Source organism: Artemia franciscana, chromosome 3, assembly GCF_032884065.1.
Source record: "Artemia franciscana chromosome 3, ASM3288406v1, whole genome shotgun sequence".
NCBI lineage: Eukaryota > Metazoa > Arthropoda > Branchiopoda > Anostraca > Artemiidae > Artemia > Artemia franciscana.
The window spans coordinates 16,425,718-16,441,602 of NC_088865.1; the positions used below are offsets into that span (position 1 = coordinate 16,425,718).

The window sequence follows — 15,885 nt, forward strand, 5'->3', positions numbered from 1 at the left end:
TTTTACTTGTCCGATTACTTATCCGACTAATCCCAATGTTTTATGAGATGCGCATGACGTTGAGTTGCGTTTGATTCACTTTTCAAGTTGACTCAAACCAGCATTCCGACGTTTTATTTACGATTCTGAGTTAACTTTTAGCGTTCGATTTGTAAAAGTTGACTGAAAGTTAATGAAAAGTTCACTTTTAACAACTTTTACATTTTGTACGTTCGTCTCAAGTTAACTCGGAAAGAAGGCAGAAGTTTCAATTATAGCTAATCATGGAGTATATCTTCAGATGAATCCAAGATGAAGGCACCACTTTTGTGTACCAGTGTGGTGAGTTATTGAGCTTGATTTTTTGTTGTTGGGTAGGTTGCACTAAACTATGTTATTAGCCTAGTTGAAACTGGCTTTTTTCTTGTGTGGATGGGTGGGTTTTTTCTTTTACTGGGTGGATGGGATAGGTAGATAATAAAATGGTTAACAAAAATCTTATAAAGTTATTGCAATATTAGCCTAGTTAAAGTTACTACTAAGCTACTTGAGCAACTATTTCAGAGCTGGGTATCTTAATACAATTTGTGGGGCCAGAAGTTTAATTGTTAGATTGCAAATTGTGATTTTCATTTGTCTTCTTTTAGTCATTCCATTCAAGATGCTTTGGATAATTTTTTTTTATTTTGATAGATTGTCTTAATGCTCTGAAAAGGGAAAATACTTCAATTGCATAGGATAGGAAAATTTCAGTAGGCTAATCAATTTAGAGTCCTAAATTAGCAAGGGAAGTGTTTACTTCACTAAAAAATCACTTGTATACAGTGATTTTTTATCACTGTATAAATATTTCTTATCACTGTATAAAAAGTGAAAGGGGCCCCTGTTTTTGTCTCCTTTAGCCTGTATCCAATTCCTGATTGTCATTTAGCCTAAATTTCATTTTTGCTGTTACTCATTTCTTATCAATATTACTAAGGGTTCATAGTTAAGCTTTAAAGAAGTCATTTTTAGATAACATATGCTTATGTAGCCTATATATAGCTTGTTGCTACTTATTCTTCTCTGGGTATACAATCGCTGATGTGGTAAAATTCCAAAGGACCTGTAGGCCTATAGAAGAAAACCTGTTAAAAAAGGTGACTCTTTATAATTTACATAAAAATTATAGGTAACATGTTCTACATGCAGCCCTGCTTTACTTTAGCCACAACCCTCCTAAAATGGAAATCTAAAGCTGAAATTACATATTTTCTATTGATTCTGCCAATCTATCCCTCAACCCTAGTACCTGATAACTGAAGCAACTGTGGCAAAATGAGAACTGGAAAAACAAGTAGGCTAAAAGGTGGCAGAATACATTGAAAATATATAGTTTGGGCTATATATTTGCAAATTTGGCAGGTTGGGAGTAAATTTTTTTTTTTCATATTTTGACTTAAAAATAAAATGAATATACCACTTGATGCCTTTTTGTATGTTCTTTACAAATATAATAATTGCTTATATTGCTAATTCGAATTCAAGCACTTTTTGACCTAACTTAACAAATTTTGACAGTGAAAAACCTATATTATTTTGTCAAAAATGACCAAAAATACATACTTTAATTCAAAATTTGGCATCAAAGAAGAAGAAAATAGCATAATATTGTAAAATTTATTAATTCAACTTAATTGTGGAACATCAGTGCTTTTGGATTATATAACATTTAGAAAATGGATTAAGAATGAAACAGTAAGTTTGAGACCAATGTTTTAAGCTTTTTTTTATACCCAAAAACTAGAAATATTTTGGTCATTGTCAAGAGCTCAAAAAGCACTTAAATTTGAACTTGCAATTGAAGCACTTATTATCTTTGTAAAGAACATAAAAAAAGGCATCAAGGAGTATGTTCACTTTATAAGTCAAATATATGAAGAACAAAAAAATTACCAATTATTAGTAAAGAGTTGCATGGTTTTCTCCTGGGTATACAGGCTAAATGGAAGGTCACTTACACCTGATTGTGTCCCTACTGTTTTTACTTGGTTGGAAAAAAAATCCAAAGAAAGTTCCTATTGAAAAGGAAAGAGCCCAAAAGTGAGATTGAATTTGTCATAGCTTGGAGGTTTGCCCCTTCAGTCTGTTTAAAGAAAACAGATTCATAATTGAAGCTTTGTTAATTTCAATCTTAAGGGTGACCTACATTTGTGACACTTCATTAAATGGTTGTAAAGGGATACTTTTTTTTATTTGTCTTGTTTGTTTTCTACATGATTGTTTTTTTGAATCTTTGAATTGATATACATTTCTTACAAATTAATTAATCACACCACAGTTCCATTTGCAAGTTTTGACCTACTTTTTAACCCCTGGTCTCAAAATTGCATATACATTTATTGAAGCTATGAAACATAGAAATCCTGCCTGTTTAAAAAAAAATAAATGGACATAAATAGGTTTTAATACACTAAATTTCCAAGGCCATGGCAATTAAAACAAAACAATGAAGATAAACTTTAAAACACTTGACAATACATAAATATAACAGTCACAAAGAAAAATCATTCACAAAATTTTACTTTTGTGCTCAGTTGCCAACCTGAGGAATTGTCCTAAATTTTCAAACCTTGCAAAACATTCACAAGCCATTTCTTATGACCTACACTCTTGTCTATACATCAACAATTCATTGAAAAGGAAGGCCCACCTTACTGGCATTTTTTCCTTTATATTCTTATTTAATGGGTTTAAAAGAAAACTTCTATGGCTAAGTCAGAAGCACAGTAAAAAACCAGGTGGTCCTTTAGCCAGGAAGTGCAATAAGACGCAGGGGACCAGTCATCCTATGCTTTTGCAAGCCCTTCCTGCTTACTGACCCTAGATTTCTCTAGGTAACCTTTCAAGGTTGGGCCAGTTCTGGCTGAACCTACATAGTCACATCACTGACCTTTTTCCCAAACCAAATAAACTGGTAATGCCAGGAATTAAACCTGTGCCCTTTGGACAAAGTATTCTCAACCTAGAGTGCCAGCCACTTAAGAAGGAACACAAATGTGACCAGAAAACAAAAATTATTTGAAAAAAGAAAATATTGGTAAAAAAAAACAACTCAGTCATAGTTCCTACCATTTTTCAGTGCTGTCCCATAAACAATATCTATTTTATTTAGACAAATTAATTTTGAGACAGGTATCAACAAAACTCCCATCAGGGATTGTATTTACTTAGGATACAATTAGCAATATGAATGCTCAGTTTTGTGATATTCTAGTCTTGAAATAAAAAAAAAGAAAAATTATATGTTCTATTTGTTTTCCACTAGCTCACTCGAGCAAAATCATTTGTGTCCAACAAAATCATTGTTGGACCCTCTAGAAGGAAAAGAAGTGGAGGTAGGTACTTTAAATACTTTCCTGGGACATACTTTAGCCTCTAGACACATACCTGAAAGTTTCATTTTCCTAACCTAACCTCTTTCAAAGATAGCCAAAAGTAGCTAAAGTAAAATTTTACCCCTACTTTATGTCAAAAATACAGATTAGACAGCAATCTCAATGAATATAGACTATATAATATAGGCATTGACCTAACCATTCTAAATTTTTTTCAACTAAAAATTATAGGTTGGTTTAGAAACTAGGCCTGTTTGATTTGGTAATATTTGAATAACTCACCAATGTGATAGCTGCCTTCCTAAGAACCAACGTTTTAACAACATAAAAATTTTCTTCTGATTCCTTATTAAGCTTAGCCTATGCAAGGTGGGCCTAGAACACCAAAAACCCTTTAAATCCTAAGGAATATGCACAATATTAATTAAGGGTCACTGAAAACACTTCACTATTAACACTATGGTCACTATTAACACTTTCATTGTCTTTTCTTTAGACTAAACGATTTCATACTTATAATTTTTTTCCAGTGAAGCGTTCGATTGGCAAATCTGTTGTTGACTTGCTAGGTCAACTTCTTATTACTAAATAAAACGGCAGCAGAGGAAAAAGTTAACTTTTAAGTTAACTTTTTCGAGTGAATTAGTCAGATTGCCCTCGAACGCTTTATTTGTCCGTGGACTTGCTAACCCCAATAAAAAAGATTACTGAAGATTACATTTAAAAAAAAAAAATGGATAAACATGTGAAATCGTCAAGTCTAAAGAAAAGACAAGGAAGCTGTAAATAGTGGAAATAATCTTAGCTTTTTAGTGACCTGTAAGTAATCTTATGCATATTCCTGAGGATCTAAAGGGTTTTTGGTGTTCTAGGCCCGTCTTGCATCAACTAAGCATAATAAGGAGTCAGGAGAAAAGTTTTTTGGTTATTAAAAAGGTTTGTTTTTAGGAAGGCAGCTATCACATTAGTGATTTAGTCACATATTACCAATTCAAACAAGCCTAGTTTCTAAGCCATCCTATAATTTTTAGTTGAAATTTTTTTTAGAATGATTAGGTCAATACCTATAGTCTATATTTGTTGAGATTACTGTTTAAACTGGATTTGTAAGGTAAAGTGGGGTAAAATTTTGCTTTAGCTACTTTTGGCTATCTTTGAAAGAGGTTAAGTTAGGAAAATGAAACTTTCAGGGTTGTGTCTACAGGCTAAAGTATGTTGGTAAATTTATAGCAAACAGAATTACTAGATTTTGTATAAAGTGAATATACCACATGATGCCTTTTTTATGCTCTTTACAAATATAATAATTGCTTCTACTGGAAATTCAGATTTAAGCACTTTTTGACCTCTTAAAAATTACCTAATTATGGGGTATAAAATAGGCTTAAAACTTTGGTCTCAGACTTTAAAACATTGGACTCAAACTTACTGTTTCATTATAATCCATTGTTTAAATGTTATATTATCCACAAGCACAGATTTTCTACAATTAAATTGGATAAATAAATTTTATCAATGTTATAGCATTTTCTTTTTCCTAGAACCAAGTGGTCCTAGAGTGTTGCAAGAGGGCTCATTCTAACGGAAATGAAAAGTTCTAGTGCCCTTTTTAAGTGACTAAAAATTGGAGGGCACCTAGGCCCCCTCCCACGCTCATTTTTTCCCAAAGTCAACGGATCAAAATTAGCCATTTTGTTCCGCATAGTCGAAAACCATAATAACTATGTCTTTGGGGATGACTTACCCCCCACAGTCCCTGAGGGAGGGGCTGCAAGTTACAAACTTTGACCAATGTTTACATCCAGTAATGGTTACTGATAACCAGCAATGATTATCAGGGGGATTTTTTGGTTTGGGTGTGGGGCTCAAGGGAGGGGGCTATATGGGAGGATCTATCCTTGGAGGAATATTTCATGGGGGAAGAGAAATTCAATGAAAAGGACGCAGGATTTTCTAGCATTACTATTAAAAAAAAACAATTAAAATATAAACATGAACAAGTTTTTTCATTTGAAAGTAAGGAGAAGCATTAAAACTTAAAACGAACAGAGATGATTACGCATATGAGGGGTCCTAAAAATACTTTAGCATAAAAAGCGGGGTATTTAGTAGGAGATAAATACTTCGGTCTTTATGCTAAAAATTTTTTACGTAATTTCAATTATTTATTCTACGGCCTTTCTGATTCAGGGGTCATTCTTAAAGAATTGGGACAAAACAAGATTTAGTGTGAAGAGCGAGGTATTAACGAGGGGACCAACCCCCTCATATATATAATCAAAAATATAAGAATATAAAAGTTTGTTACGTAAGTTAATTCTTAAGTTACGTATATTTTTTACTAATAAAAACGTTCGTTAAAAATTAAAAGATCTAGTTGCCTTTTTAAGTAACCGAAAAATTGGAGGGCAACTAGGCCTCCTTCCCCACCCCTTATTTCTCAAAATCGTCTGATCAAAACTAAGAGAAAGCCATTTAGCCAAAAAAAGAATTAATATGCAAATTTCATTTTAATAATTTATGTACGGAGAGCCAAAATCAGACATGCATTAATTCAAAAACTTTCAGAAATTAAATAAATAAAAAACAAGTTTTTTGAAATGAAAGTAAGGAGCGACATTAAAACTTAAAACGAACAGAAATTACTCCGTATATGAAAGGGGCTTTTCCTCCTCGACACCCCGCTCCTTGCGCTAAAGTTTGATTCTTTCTCGCAACTCTACTTTTTAAAACAATAAAAAACTTTAGCGTAAAGAGCGGGGTGTCGAGGAGGAAAAGCCCCTTTCATGTACTGAGTAATTTCTGTTCGTTTAAGTTTTAATGTCGCTCCTAACTTTCATTTCAACAAACTTGTTTTTTTATATTTAATTTTAAATGGGATTGATGTGTCACTTATCGCTTATGCATATGATATTTTTAACCCCAGTCGAACAGTACAGTCGTTCGAAATAAATTTTGCTATTTTAAGTAAGGAATATGCTAAAATTAACCTTACATTCAATGGAGAAAAATCGGACGTGGTTCTGTTCAACTGGGGTGAAACTCGAGCAGGATTCACTATTATTCTCAACGGCGCACCAATTTCCTCAAATTCACAAATGAAATATTTAGGGCTTCCTATCGGTGACACTCTTAAAGCAACTAGAAGGCTCTTGATCCTTCATTTCAACATCAAACAGCAACTGCATACGGATGCTTGGTAGCAAACAAACTTCGACTCTACCGCAAACTGCTAGCGAAACTGTACAATGCTTCTGCACTCCCAAATTTCCTATACCTTGCACCTTTTTGACGTACATTTACGATAACCGAGACGAAAGAGCCTCGGCGAATCTATTTCCGGTACGCCAAATACCTGCTTGCCCTTCCACTACGGTCAAGCAATTCCTGGGTCATTAAAAGATACGGCATCATAGACCCGCATGCTTCTATCAGAAAAAGCATAGAAGCTTATAATAGTAGAATTGGTCGGCATCCATGGAGCGCAATTTTGATTCAATGAATGTTTTGATTTTGTATGTTTTAATTGTTCTTAAGTAAGGTGAAGTGTTGTTTAGTTTGTTAGGTCATTTTATTTTTCCTCTTTTCTTTTAATCACATTATACTCCGTTTTTCATGCGTATTATAACGGGTTATAAATAAATTCAATTCAAAAACGTATCAAATGTTAGTTTCTATTTATTTTTGCCCCGCTTTTACGAGCGGGGCGATGTTTTTTGGGGGGAGGGATGCCAACATTGCAGCCCCGCCCTTGATAATCTCTTGTGTTTCAGGCTATTCTTCGATATTCCATTAAAAAATTAGAGAATAATAAACATAAAGACAAAAAGCTAAAAATGATGTCATCGATGTGTTTGTAATTTCCTCTATTCAAAAAAAAACTTTCTGAGTCTACTGCTATTTAGGGGCCTTCCCAAGCCACTCAGTGTTTTCCAAGGTGGCGATAGGGAAACGTCCTACAGACATTTAGGGTACCTCCATAGGAAGCACTGACCAAGGAACCTTGTCCCTAGGGCTCCATAATAGAAACCGGGGCAATCTCGCCCGGAGGAATAAATACGGATGAAGGACGAAGAGGGACCCCCAAATTCACACTCAACAGGGTCCACAGGCGTTTTCACAGGCCCCATGAGTTACAAAACTTTTCCCAGTAATGGGTTAAATTACGTGGTGACGCAGAACACCATCGTTGGAAGATCCTATATAGGAGGAAAACTGAGGTAGGGTGTAAGATCATAATCTATGGACAACGACCTCTAAAAACGGCTGCCTCAACCCTTTAGGGGGAGTACCTGCAAGACTGGGGACCTTATGGTAAATTCTATTCCCACTAGAGGGGTGGCACCCGTCAAGGAAAGTATGGCCTAGTAAACGACACAGCATTTGAATGGAATTCTGAATAATGGATAATTCTCCTGGGCTTGGTCTGTTTTGACGGGAGTTCTCGGGCTAAAAAACCTCTTCCTAGCTAATATATCTACTATGAGTTGCCTCCTCGTAGTAGCATAATATTTGCAGGTATGAATATATAATGAGTCGGAGGTAGTAGGCTTGGGACTGTCTGTGAAGGATTTTGACTTTTGTTGATAGAAAAGCATTGCCAAGTGCTGAAAAACATATTGTAACAAAGATGGGCCAAGGATTAAACAGAGCCTCCATTCATACTGGAGGTCCCAGGGACTTCTTGCTGTCCATTTCGAAGCCATCTTAAGTGCTCTGGTAAAGACTTAAGAAGATCTGTTGATCCCCGTCATGCACTTTATCCGGGATCATTGCTTTTCTTTGGCCAAAAGAATATCAATGATTGAAAGAACATGAAAATTGGAATTTTGAATGTTACGACGTTAAAAAATGACCATCGTATCGAAATTTTGACTGACGAATTCAGACGATTCGAGCTAGATTTATTAAGAGTTTCAGAAACTCATATCTCAGGGGTAGGAAGCATCAAATTAGGTGATATAGAATTTGTTTACTGAGGCAGAAAGGATGGGGTACATAAACAGGGAGTAGGGCTCATGAGGAATAAGGAAACTGCTAAGTCTTGTTAAGCCTGGGAAAATATTGATTACAGAATACTCATTGCTCATATATGACTAAAAACTTCAGGGTATTGTTTATAGTAGTATATGTCCATGTTGAACTGACTGCCGGAGATACTAGGGACACAGATGAATTTTACTTACAGTAACAGTACCCAGGAGTCCCAGGTAGAAACACGGTGTTATTACTAGAAGATTTTAATACCCAGGCTCGTAGAAGTTGGGATCGATGATATCCTAGCCTCGGTAAATTTGGTGTAGGATTAGAAAACAGTAATGGCTACAGACTTTTATAATTTCTTAGATATAACAATCTACTTATAATTAATACAGTTTTTGGACATAAAATGGCCCATAAGTTCACATGGTATTCTCGTTATAGTAGGACAACAAACCTTATTGATTATGTTATAATAAACCGAAGACTGGCAGGATCTATACAAGATACTAAGGTATATAGGTATATAGTCACTTGCGCCGTCCGGCTAGCAAAACATCCTACCATAGTTTACCTTTTTATTTGTGCGCGGAAGTTGGTTTTTCATGGTGAGAATGATATTGACCTATGCAGTTTTTTTCGCTCTATTTTTGAGTACCAGAATCACTCCTGTTGAAGCCGTCGCTGTGCCAAAAAATGACTTAATAAAGTTGCGTTTCCATTCTACCTTTTTGGCGCCATCTGTCTTGACTACGCTAACTGCATTGCACTTACTGCGAGAAGTCACAGGTGGCGCATCGTCTACCAATGGAAACAATCCGACAGGAAAGAAACGTGGATGTCGGGCAAAGAAAAATGAAAGGAGAAGGCGTACGGGGTGTGCTATTTCGGTACTAGTGACAAGCCGGGACTATTGTTCTTTGCCAAAACAAGGGTTTGAGCGAAACCTGGTGAAAATCAAGATATCCAGAGCACCTAAAATACCAAGTCTGAAGAGATTTGACTAAACTCCCTTGTGCCCCATCCAGGATAGCCCGCCTGTTCTTAAGCCCGAACGTCCTTTAGCTAAAAGTAAGTTGCCAAATATACTTGTGTGTAACGCTAGATCTTTGAACAACAAAACTGATGCACTTGAAGTTATTGTCAGGCAGAACAACGCCTCAATAATAATAATAAGCGAATGTTGGGACACTTCTGACGAATCGGCGCGCATCAAAGGTTACTCAAGCTACTTTAATACGCGTCACGATCGTGGCTTGAATCGTCGAGGAGGAGGCGTTGGACTTTAGGTTCGTAATGACCTATCCTCAAGGCTGGTAAGTGAGCCTATTGACTCCGACCACGAAATATTATGGACCGAATGCAAACCTGCACGCTTATCAAAAAGATTTTCATGTTTAATTGTTGCTTCGGTCTATTATCCTGAAAGTGCTAAAAACAGGAAAGACTTGATTGAACACATTCAGTTTTTCGTAGACAAAATGCGCCGCAAGAATGTCTCTCCTGGCTTTGTTATTGCCGGAGACTACAATCAAACTAATAGGCAATGGGTTTCAAATATTTTAGATTTGCGACAAGCCGTTACAATACCTACCCATCAAAGTGGCAGCATACTTGACTTGATTTTTACAAACTTGACAGACTTTTATTACGCACCGAGATCCCTAGGACCCCTTCTGAATTCTGATCACTTTATCATCTTCTGGGGAGCCATTTCGGCAATTCCGAAGCCAAAACGAGTCAAATATACGGTGTGACCACTTACTGAGGACTCGATATCTACATTTGGTCGCTGGATCGGTAATTATCAGTTTGAGGACATTTGCTCTGAACAGGATATTAATATTAAAGTCAATAAGCTGAATACTCTGCTTCAGGAGCAATTTCAGACTTGTTTTCCCGTAAAAGTCATTACTGTGAGTGACACTGATAAACCGTGGATAACCAATGATCTAAAGAATTTAATAAAAACCCGTTGTCGCCTTCATATCGCTGGTGATACCGTAGCTTCAGCCAAGTTGCTTAATCATATTGTTAAACTGAACAAGCGTGCCAAGAGGCAGTATGTGAGGGATAAAATTACTCCCTTACTCACAATAGACCCCCACAAATGGCATTCCTCAGTAAAAAGACTTACCGGTAAGACAACACTCAGAGATCTAAGGCTCCTCAAAGAGGACGGTACCTTAACCTCAGCTAATGAAGTCAATTCTTTTTTTGCTGACATTTGTACCTCATCTCCATCAATCACCAAATCAGAAATTGATACTATCATTGCTGGTGCAGAGATTGAGGACGTATGTGAGGTCTCTGAATTCACTGTTTATAAGGAACTCCTAAGACTGAAAGCGAACTGTGCGTCCTACCCAGGTGAACTACCAGTAAAGCTGTTACGTGAATTCGCCATTTTTCTTGCTAAGCCACTCTCTTCTATAATCAACCAATGTTTCCTTCAGCAAGTATTCCCTAGTGCTTGGAAAAGAGCATATGTCCGTGTTATTCCAAAAGTAAGGTGTCCAAAATCTTGTGATCAACTCCGGCCTATATCAATAACTCCGAACCTTTCTAAAGTTGCAGAAACGTTTGTTTACCGCAAACTTATGTCACAGGTCTCTGCACATCTAGACCCGTATCAGTATGGATGCTTAAGAGGCAGCAGCACAACTGTTTATTTAGTACGGATGTACCATCTCATTGTCGAGTGGCTCGACCGAGGAAGTGCTATAGTCGACCTTCTCCTGTTTTTGCGCACCATGGGTGCGCAAAAACATATTCTCCTTTTAGTGATCAATTTTTTACAAGCCCGCTATCAGTGCGTTTACAGTCTTTTCCCAGGAGATACCGACTCCGAATGGGTCGAGCTTACATGCGGAGCCCCACAAGGTACTAAGCTCGCTAGTCTACTGTTTTTGGCAGTGATAAATTCCATTCTTTCCGGCTATGAAGAAAGATTTAAGTATGTAGACGACTTGTCAGTCCTACTGAAGTACATTGTTGAGAAGTCTGAGGCTGTCCCCCAATTCTGTAACGAAATAATCAACAACTTCAAAGATGAATGTACTGCAAACAGCCTCCAAATCAACAAAGGAAAGACTAAAATCCTTCGCTTTAATCCCTGAAGAGAGACTTAGTGTGCCCTCCTCCTCCTTATCCTAGTGAATCTTCGGCAGTAGTGCTTGGTGTCAAGTTTAGCATCGACTGCTCTTTCAGCCTCCATGTCGATACAATTATCAAAAAGGCAAATAGTGCGATGCGGACACTTATACTAATGCGTCGATTTGGTTTTTCAGTGACGCAACTAAGGATAGCCTATCTTACTTACATTCGACCAATTTTAGAGTATGCATGTCCTGTATGGGGCCCACAAGTCAATAACACTATTTACCTAAGTGACCAGCTTGAGTCAATACAAAAAAGAGCAGTCAAAGTAATATTGTGCGATGCTTTTACCGAATATAAGTTAGCATTATCCACTTTACAAATTCCCTCTCTTCAAGAGCGTCGTCTCAGTTTGATCCTTGAATTTGGCCAATATCTTCTCAGAAGTGATAAATACAGATCGATACTACCACCAGTTTTAGTAAAACATCGAAGTACTAGGTTGAAGAAATTTGACAGATTAGCAGCACCTCCTTCACGCACAAATCGTTTTTCCAACTCATTCATCCCTTTCTTTGTATCAAAGTATAACAATTGTTGATTTTAAACTATTTGTCTTCTGATTTTTTTTTGTCGTTTGATTTAATCCTTTTTTCTTTTTTGTAAGCACAAGCGCCATTTAGTTTTATGACTACGAGAGATTGTGCAAATAAAACCTATTCTATTCTATTCTATTAATAATGTTAAATAGAAAGATCACCACGCAGTTGTGTCTAGGGTCAATTTAAAGCTGAAATTTCGGAAGGTTAACTACCTCCCGGGAAGTTATGATGTTGGTAGACTCAAGGGTGAGAATTCGAGAGAAACTTTCTAGGAACAGTTGAATATTTAACATGGGAGTTTCAAATTTGACAATGTGGAAGATGGTTGGAATAGTTTGAAAAGGGGGAGTACCTAACGATTTTAAGAAAACCTTAATTAAACCACTAGGTGATAAGAGTTAGTGTCGTAATTACTGAGGCATTGTCTGGTCTCTGTAGGTAGGAAATTACTTAGTAATATGATACTTTTTAGCTGAGAAATACTGTGGATGAAGTTTTAAGAGAAGAACAGTGCAGTTTAAGAAAAGGTAGAGGATGTGTCGTCTCAATTTTTACTCTAGCGTTAATACTTGAGAAATGCCTTAGTTGCCAAACACCTTTGGTCCCCAGTCTTATGGATTATGAGCAAGCGTATGATTCTGTTGGTAGAAGAGCTTCAGAAAAGGTCTTATCCTTGTATGGTATACTAGACAAATACATTAATGTGATTAGTGCTATGTATGAGAATAATACCGCTGCGGTTAGGCAGCAGGTTAGCAGCTGGTTTTGTATTAAATCAGGAGTTAAGTAGGGGTGTGTTCTATTCCCCTATATATGGAAGATTTTCATAGACTTTGTCTTACGGAGCCTAGGAATGGCGACGGGAGACCACGGAATAAAATGGGGAGGAACAAATTTACTGGACTTAGATTATGCTGATGATTTTTAGTATCCTACGTGAAAGTTTGAGGAAAATAACCTTTAGACGTTTTGGGAGTTCAGGGTGCTAGAATAGGTTTGAAAATTAATGTTTACAAGATGAAGTGATCAAGGCTAGGAATAAGTGAAGATGAAAAGGTGACGTTGGGTAACAAAAAGATTGATCAGGTGGGCAGCTTCACTTACCTTTGTAGTATTATTAGTAAAGACGGTAAAAAAAAAAAAAGGTAAAGGATGCGGCATTTAGACTTTACAGTCCGTACCGGCGGTGCTGATCTCCGTTTCTTGGCCCTTCAGCCAGGAAGTGCAATGGGGGGTTGGGGGCCAGCCAACCTGTGCTTTCGCACACCCTTCCTGTTTACCTTCCCCAGATTTCTCCAGGTACCCATTTAGAGCTGGGTCGACTCTGGCTAAGCTTACAGGATCACGCCACTGACCCCCGTCCCAAACTGAAGAATTGGGTACACCGGGATTCGAACCCACGTCCTCTCAGACACAGGATCCCGAATCCAGCGCACCAACCCACTCGGCCAGGAAGCAGGCCATTTCGCACACCCTTCCTGTTTACCTTCCCCAGATTTCTCCAGGTACCCATTTAGAGCTGGGTCGACTCTGGCTAAGCTTACAGGATCACGCCACTGACCCCCGTCCCAAACTGAAGAATTGGGTACACCGGGGTTCGAACCCACGTCCTCTTAGACACAGGATCCCGAATCCAGCGCACCAACCCACTCGGTGGAAGCAGTGAAGATGTTAAAAGTAGAACAGCCAAGGCTAAGTTTTTTTTTGACAGTTAAAAAAAACTGGAAAGAATAGTAAGATAAGTCTGCAAACCAATATTAGAATATTGGAAGGTAGAGTGATGACGGTGGTCAAATATGGCTTGAAGCATGGGCGCTTCGAAAAGGCTGATGAAGAATTACTAGATATTTTCCAGAAAAATGCCTACGGATTTTTTGGTACCCAGCTTATAGACTGTATTTCAAACAGTAGGCTGTACAAAAAATGTGATTCAATGCCACTTCTTAGGGCTATAATGAAAGAAAGGTTGAGATGGCTAGATCACCTTCTGTGGAAGAAGGATGACAGATTGTCGAAGATAGTCTTTTACGGCCAACCGCTAGGGCTAAGCGGAAAGCAGGTCGTCTTCGTCTGGGATAGGAGGATGTCTTAAAGATTAAATGAAATGGAAACTTTCTGGGAAGGTGTAAAGAGGGAGGCTTTGAATAGATAGAGATGGAGGAGGAGCGTGCCTAGCTGTGCTGACCTCAGGCGGCCTGGTACTACGATGTGTTGCTGGAAGTAGTAATAATCGTAGTAGTAGTATTGTTGATGAATGCCTTAGTTTTAAAAATCATATAGGTCTTATTAGTAGTAAAATAAGAAATGTTGGAAGTATGAGAAAGCTAAAGAATTTATTCTAGAACTTTGTGGCAAGATTAATTTAGGTCTGTTTAGTCCACCCACAGTTGGTATATTTTTGAGAATATTTCTAGTGCGTTTTGAGTTCACTAGAAGTAACTACATGTGATGCAGAACACGGCACTCTAAGTGTTGACTAGAGATACTAAAGGAACATCTGTTAGATCTCAATATGTAGCGTGAAATATTATCCCTGTGTCAGGTCTAGGAAAGTCTTTCCTAAATTGATTTGCTTCTGGTGAAGAAATACCCAATACTCATACACTGTATGCTAATAATGTGAGGACACCGCAAGTTGTTAGAACTAGATTTTTTTTTTTTTTTAAATACGTTGGGCCAAATGTTGGGAATATTTCGTCCGAATTTTTTAAAAAGTCGGCAAGTGTGTGCGATTTCCATAGACATCTTAAAACAGGTTGTCTGCAGCTCCTTGATTTTGAAGAATAGTTAGATCGAATTTCATTCAATCTCAAGCTCTCAAAAAAATTGTTTAATTCTTTTTTTTTTGGATGGAAACGGGATTCTTTTTAGTGTATTGGAAGGTGGAATGAGTTGTTTTGAAGGGTTATCGCGAACAGGAGTAGGGAAAGTGCAGATTTTTCAGTTTTTTTCTCTTTCTTTCTTTTCTTACCTTTTTCAAATTTTATTCCTATGTTTCAGGGGCTACTCTAAGCATGCGAAAGCTTATGAAGGGCTAATTGCTTTGTTTTATTTTTTTGGTATTTTCTTTTTTGTTGTTGTTTTTTTTTTAAATAAGCCCTATTAGTAAATTGAAATTAAATTTAGAAAAGATTGGATGAAACGAAATGTTTGAAATCAAGAAGTGTGACAAATCACAAGTGAACATTCGTCGGCACTCGAGATTGTTTGTTCTTGGACTCTGGGATTTTTATCTGAAGTGTTCACTCAAACTGATTGAAAGCAAAATGAGAAAAATATGATATGGAAAATGGATTTACACAGCAAATGTAGGCATTGACTTCCTTTGCGGTAGAACTGGATTTTCCAGACGAACGCTTTTTAGTAATGCACAACTTACTGTTGGCTCATTAAAAAGTCAAAGACAACCCAGGGGTCATTAGTACCCCTAACCTGTAGGTAATTAGACCAGTACTGGTATACAATATAGACCACATAAACCATACAAAATTAATTGATTCTTTCGCATGATCTAAATCAGAACGAAGATTACAGTTCTTATCAATTATGGAGAATGTCCTGAAAAATTAAATGGAAAACGAAGTAAATATTTAATGTTCAACCTTCTCGAAAATTGTTTTCTTTTTGATTTGGTTTCAGAAGTTCTATTGAAGGAGCGGAAATGATATCTCCAATAAAAACTCTGGTTTTTGGAAGTCTTCTACATTTTTGTCTTACATTGGACTATAGTAAGTACTCTTATACGTTACATGTAACTGTAGCATCTGAGTCTTTAAATCACTCTGGCGGACATATGGAAACTGGTGGGTATTCCCCTTGAGGCTTGCGCCTGATATTCTTGAGAAAAA

General features: G+C 37.0%; 1 protein-coding gene across 3 annotated transcripts in view; it reads left to right on the forward strand.

The window, feature by feature from the left end:
* The first annotated feature begins 4,075 nt into the window (after nucleotides 1-4,075).
* Nucleotides 4,076-15,885, forward strand: part of LOC136024946 (ionotropic receptor 25a-like) — a 126,914-nt gene continuing 115,104 nt past the window's right edge. For all 3 annotated transcript variants that reach the window (XR_010616981.1, XM_065700538.1, XM_065700539.1), the window contains exon 1: nucleotides 4,076-4,175. The gene's annotated coding sequence lies outside the window, so the exon portion shown is untranslated. The remainder of the gene's footprint in view (nucleotides 4,176-15,885) is intronic.